Genomic DNA, 6605 nt, shown 5'->3' on the forward strand with positions numbered 1-6605 from the left:
GATCATACAGGGTGCCTGGGTGGCTCAGTTGGTTGGGCGACTGCCTTCGGCTCAGGTCATGATCCTGGAGTCCCGGGATCGAGTCCCGCATCGGGCTCCCTGCTCGGCGGGGAGCCTGCTTCTCCCTCTGACCCTCCCCACTCTCATGTGCTCTCTCTCTCATTCTCTCTCTGTCAAATAAATAAATAAAATCTTAAAAAAAAATAGATCATACATAATTTTTAAACACAAATTCAAATGCATGAAACAAAAACTGATGGAATGGAAAGGAAAAATAGATAAATCCACAATTATGGTAGGAAACTACAATCACTCTCTCAATAAGCCAAAGAACAAGTAGACAGAAAATTACTAAGGATATAGAACACCTGAAGAGCACTAACACCCTAGTTGACCTGATTTATGTTTGTAGAACATTCCAACTAACAATAGCAAAATACACATTCTCTTCAACTGCACATGGATCATTCACCAAAACAGACTATATTCTGGGCCATAAAACAAACCTTAACAAATGTAAAACAACTGAAATCATAGGAAGTATAATCTATGCCTGTAACAGAATTAAATTAGAAATCAATAACAGAAAGACATCTGGAAAAAAACTCTAAATATTTGAAAACCAAGCAAGTCACTTGTAAATAACCCATGGATCAAAGATGAAGTCATAAGGGAAATTAGAAAATATTTTAAAGTGAATGCAGATGAAAACAGATCAAAATTTGTGGGTTGCAATTAAGCAGTGTCTCAAGGGAAACAGTATTAAATACTTAGGTCAGAAAATAAGAAAGATCTCAAGTCAGTAGTTTAAGCTTCTACCTTAAAAAACTAGAGAGGAGGGCGCCTGGCTCTCTGTCTCTCTCATTCTCTCTGTCTCAAATAAATAAATAAAATCTTTAAAAAAAAAAAAAACTAGAGAGGGGTGCCTCGCTGGCTCAGTGGGTAGAGCATGCAACTCTTGATCTCAGGGTTGTGAGTTCAAGCCCCATGTTGGGCATAGAGTTTACTTAAAAAAAAAAAAAAAACCTAGGAAAAGAAGAGCAAATTAGAACCAAGTCAGGCAGAAAGAAGGAAAAATTGAACAGAAATCAATGAAATCGAGAACAAACAATAGAGAAAATCAGTGAAACCAAAAATTAGTTCTTTGGGAAAAAAAATTAATAAAATTGATAAACTTCTAGCCATACTGACCAAGAAAAAAGGAGAACTGTAAATTATAAATAATAGCAATTAGAGGACATCACTACAGGCTCTAAGACATTAAAAAAATAGCAAGGAATACTACAAACATAAATATCCATAAATTTCACAACTTAGATGAAATTAACAAATTCCTTGAAAAACGCCAACTGTTAAAGCTCATTCAAAAAGAAATAGATACAACAATAACAACAACCCAATTCAAAAATGAGTAAAGAACTTGAATAGACATTTCACCAAAAAAGATCTACCAATGGTCAATAAACATGTGAAAACATGATTAACATCACTAATCATTAGGGAAATACATATCAAAACTACAATGAGATACCACCTCATTGTGAGGAAGAAAGAAAGAAAGAAAGAAAGAAGAAAGAAGGAAAGGAAGGAAGAAAGAAAGAAGGGAGGGAAGGAAGGAAGGAAGAAGGGAAGGAGGGAAGGAGGGAGGAAGGAAGGAAGAAGAAACAGAAAATGACAAGTGTTGGCGAGGATGTGGAGAAATTGGAAGCCCTGTGCAGTGTTGGTAGGAATGGAAAATGGTGCAGTTGCTGTGGAAAACAGTATGGTGCTTCCTCAAAAAATTGAAAATAGGATTACGATATAATCCAGCAATTCCACTTCGGGTATATACTCAAAAGAATTGAAAGCAGGGTCTCAAAGAGATATTTATATACCTAACATTCATAGCAACATCATTCATAATAGCTAAAACTTGGAAGCAATCCAAGTGTCCATTGATAGATGAATGGATCAGCAAAATGTGTTATATACATACAATGGAATATTACTTAGCTTTAAAAAGGAAAGAAAGGGGTGCCTGGGTGGCTCAGTCATTAAGCGTCTGCCTTCGGCTCAGGTCCTGATCCCAGGGTCCTGGGATGGAGCCCTGCGTCGGGCTCCCTGCTCCGTGGGAAGCCTGCTTCTCCCTCTCCCACTCCCCCTGCTTGTGTTCCCTCTCCCGTTGTGTCACTCTCTGTCAAATAGGTAAAACCTTTTAAAAAAATAAAATAAAAATAAAAAGGAAGGAAATTCTGACACATGCAACAACGTGGATGAACCTTAAGGACATTACACTAGGTGAAATAAACCACTCACAATAAGACAATGTATGACTCCACTTATAGGAATTACTTAAAGTTGTCAAAAATCATAAAGACAGAAAGTGGAATGGTGATTGCTAGGGGTTGGGGAGGAGGAATGAGAAGTTATTGTTCAACGGGGGCAGAGTTTCAATTCTACAAGATGAAAGGAGTTCTGGAGGGACGCCTGGGTGACTCAGTTGGTTAAGCGTCTGCTTCGGCTCAGGTCATGATCCCAGGGTCGGGCTCCTTGCTCAGCAGGAAGCCTGCTTCTCCCTCTCCCACTCCCCCTGCTTGTGTTCCCTCTCTCGCTGTGTCTCTCTCTGTCAAAGAAATAAAATCTTAAAAAAAAAAAAAAAATAGTAAAGATGGTAAATTTTATGTTAAATGTATTTTACCACAATTTTTAAAAATGGGAAAAATAATACATTAAATTAAATAGTATAGCAAAGAGGAAAAAACAAAAACAAAACAAAAAGAACAACAACAACAAAGAAATAAAGACTTCTGGATTGTGGTCCAGCATATAAGAAGCCTGGAAATCTTCACTCTATCCTAACAACAAGTAAAAAGCTGAACAAACTGAAAGATCAACAACTCTTCTTAGATCTGTCACAGAAGTGAGGTCACAGGGCAAACTGTCCCTGCCCAAACTGTAGAGACAAACAGGCAGATGCAGAGAATCACAACTTACCTGACCAAAAACCTCCACAGGGAGCAGTGCCAGAGTAGGAAAACCTGAACTATAATTGACGAATTTCTGGAGGCTTCGTGTAGACATATCTGAGAGGTAAAAACTCCAGGGGGACCCAGTCGTAGGGGGACCCCAAGCCTCTGTGAGTTTTATCTCCAGGGGCTCCACCAGTCCTCACAGTGAATATCAGAGAAAAATCCCCTCATGCAGGGAGAGAGGAAACAGAGCCATTTTGAAATATGCCAGAGCATTTTGTTCTTTTTTTAAATTTTTTTTATTATTTTAATTTTTTTATTAACATAATGTATTATTTGTTTCAGGGGTACAGGTCTGTGATTCAAAAAACATGGAACGCTTCACAAAGTTGCGTGTCATCCTTGCACAGGGGTCATGCTAATCTTCTCTGTATCGTTCCAATTTTAGTATATGCGCTGCCGAAGCGAGCACGCATTTTGTTCTTCTTTACTAGGTTTGCCCTCAGGAGAAACTATTTTACCAGAGCCTAACCTGCTGGGGTTTTATCAGAGCATAACCTAACTGGGAAGGGAAATATCCAACTCCAGCCCCCTGTAGCCATCCTGTCCCACCTAAAGGGAGAAAATAAATCAGAAGCATGGTGAAGTTCACTTATGTATGCCTGTGTGTAAGTGAAATGGATGGCAGCAATGATACAAGGGATAAGAGGGAGGAATTAGGAATATTTTGTTATTACAAGGTATTTGCAGTACCCATGAAGAGGTAGAGTGTTATTTGAAAGTAGACTTGGATTAGTTGTAAATACCTATTGTAAACTCGAGGGCAACCACTAAAAAAAAGTAGAAAAAAAATGACATGATAAAAAAGGAGAGAAAATGGATTCATATAAAATAGTTAAAATCACAAAAGGCAGAAAAGTGTGGAAGACAAAATAGAAACAAATGGAAAACAGTAAAAATATGGTAGATATTAATCCAAGTATATCAATGATCACCTTAAATGTCAATGGTCTAACTACACCAACTAAACAACAAAGATTATCAGAGTGGGTCAAAAAACAAGATCCAGCTATACATTATCTATAAGAAATGCACTTCAGACCGAGTCAACTTCAGAAACAAGGAAAGTTGTCAAGGATGGAGAAGGGCAAGAAAACATAATAACACTTAACGTGTATGAGCCTGACAACAGAGCATCAAACTATATGAGGCAAAAACAAATAGATCTGCAAGGAGAAAGAGATCAGTCTAGTATTATATTTGGAGACTTTAACACCCTTCTATCAGAAATAGACAGGTCCAGCAGGTAGAGCATCAGTAAGGACATGATTGAACTCAACAGCACAATAAATAAACTGTATATAATTAACATCCATACACTACTCATCCAACAAGAGCAGATAACACATTCTTCTCAAACTCATGTAGAATATTCACCAAGATATATCATATTCTGGGCCATAAACCACACTTCAGCAAATTTAAAAGAGTAGAAATCACGCAATGTCTACTCTCAGCCCATGATGGAACTGAACTAGAAATCAACAGAAAAATAGCTGGAGGGAAAAAAAGCTTTCAAGATGAAGCAACGTACTTTTAAATAACACATGGGTCAAAGAAGAAATCTCAAGAGAGATTTTTAAATATTTTGAACTAAATGAAAATGAAAATACAACTTATCAAAATTTGTAGAATGCAGCAAAAGCATTGCTTAGAGAAAAATTTATAGTATCAAATTCAAATATTAGAAAAGAAGAAATATCTGCAGCACCTGGGTATCTCAGTTGGCTAAGCATTGGACTCTTGACCTCAAGGTGGTGAGTTAAAGCCCCAAGCTGTAGGGCGCCTGGGTGGCTCAGTCGTTAACTGTCTGCCTTAAGCTCAGGTCATGATCCCAGGGTCCTGGGATCGAGTCCCACATCGGGCTCCTTGCTCAGCAGGGAGTCTGGTTCTCCCTCTCCCTCTGCCCCTGCTTGTGTCCCCTCTCTCGCTGTGTCTCTCTCTGTCAAATAAATAAAATCTTAAAAAAATAAAAAATAAAAAATAAAGCCCCAAGCTGGGTTCCATGCTGGGCATGGAGTCTACTTAAAAAAAAAAAAAAGAAGAAGAAGAAGAAGAGGAAAGATCTAAAATCAATAATCTAAGCTTCCACCTTAGGAAACAAGAAAGAGAAGAGACATTTAAATCCAAATTAAGCAGAAGAAAATAAATAATACAAATCAGAGCTGAGGGGTGCCTGGGTGGCTCAGTCAGTTGAGTGACTGACTCTTGGTTTCAGCTCAGGTTCTGATCTCAGGGTCCTGAGGTCAAGCCCCACCTTGGGCTCAGGGGGTAGTGTGCTTAAGATTCTCTCTCTCCCTCTCCCTCTGCCCCTCCCCCCCAAAATACATAAATAAATACATCTTAAAAAAAAGAATAAAAATCAGAGCTGAAATCAATGAAATTAAAAACAAGAAATCAATAGAGAAAATCAACAAAACCAAAAGTTGTGTTTTGTTTTGTTTTTTAATCAGTAAATCTCTAGGTAGGCTAACTAAAAAAAAAGAGAAGACACAGACGGCTAATATCAGAAATGAAAGAGAGGACATCACTACAGATCTCATGGGCATTGAAAGGATATACAGGAATATTATAAACAACTCCACAAATTTGATAAATGGATGAAATGAACTAATTCCTTGAAAGGATACAGTCTGCCAAAATTCACACAAGAAGAAATGGACAACCTGAAAAGGCCTATCTCCATTAAAAAAATTGAATCAATAATTAATAACCTTTCAAAACAAGAAGTACTAGGCCCAGATGTGTTCACTGCTGATTTCTACCAAACATTTAAGGAAGAAATTATACCAATTCTCTACAATTTCTTTCAGAAGATAGAAGCAGAGGGGATACTTCCTAATGTATTCTGTGAAGCCAGAATTACCCTAATACCCAAATCAAAGATTATAAGAAAACCATAGATCAATATCTCTCATAAATATAGATGCAACAATCCTCAACAAAATATCAGCTAATTGAATTCCACAATGTATAAAAAGAATTATACACCACCATGACCTCAGCCGAAACCAAGAGTCGGATGCTCAACCAACTGAGCCAGCCAGGCGCCCTGCCACTGCCTTTCAATAGCATACTGGAGGGGCGCTGGGTGGCTCAGTCGTTAAGTGTCTGCCTTCGGTTCAGGTCATGATCCCAGGGTCCTGGGATTGAGCCCCGCATCGAGCTCCCTGCTTGGCGGGAAGCCTGCTTTTCCCTCTCCCACTCCCCCTGCTTGTGTTACCTCTCTTGCTGTGTGTCTCTCTCTCTGTCAAATCAATAAATAAAATCTTAAAAAAACAAAAACAAACAAACAAAAAAACCACATCATACTGGAAATCCTAGCTAATATAATAAGAGGAGAAGAGAAACAAAGGAAAAGGTACACAAATCGGGAAGGAAGAAATAAAATGTCTTTGTTTGCAGATGACATGATCATCCATGTAGAAAATCTGAAAGAACTAACAACAATAAAAAACCTCCTGTAACTAATAAATGATTATAACAAGTTTGTAGTACCAAGTTAATATACAAAAATCAATCACTTTCCTATATACCAGCAATAAACAAGAGGAATTTAAAATTTAAAATGTATTATCATTTATATTAACACTCAAA

At 37.8% G+C, this 6605-nt stretch overlaps 1 non-coding gene across 1 annotated transcript; it reads right to left on the reverse strand.

Annotated features, from left to right (window-relative positions):
• Window positions 1–3313: 3313 nt before the first annotated feature.
• Window positions 3314–3420, reverse strand: LOC115942802 (U6 spliceosomal RNA). The gene has a single exon (XR_004077383.2). It is a non-coding gene; the product is annotated as a U6 spliceosomal RNA (small nuclear RNA).
• Window positions 3421–6605: the final 3185 nt, after the last annotated feature.

This window comes from Leptonychotes weddellii, chromosome 15 (assembly GCF_054177405.1).
Source record: "Leptonychotes weddellii isolate Sample4059 chromosome 15, ASM5417740v2, whole genome shotgun sequence".
Taxonomy (NCBI): Eukaryota; Metazoa; Chordata; class Mammalia; order Carnivora; family Phocidae; genus Leptonychotes; species Leptonychotes weddellii.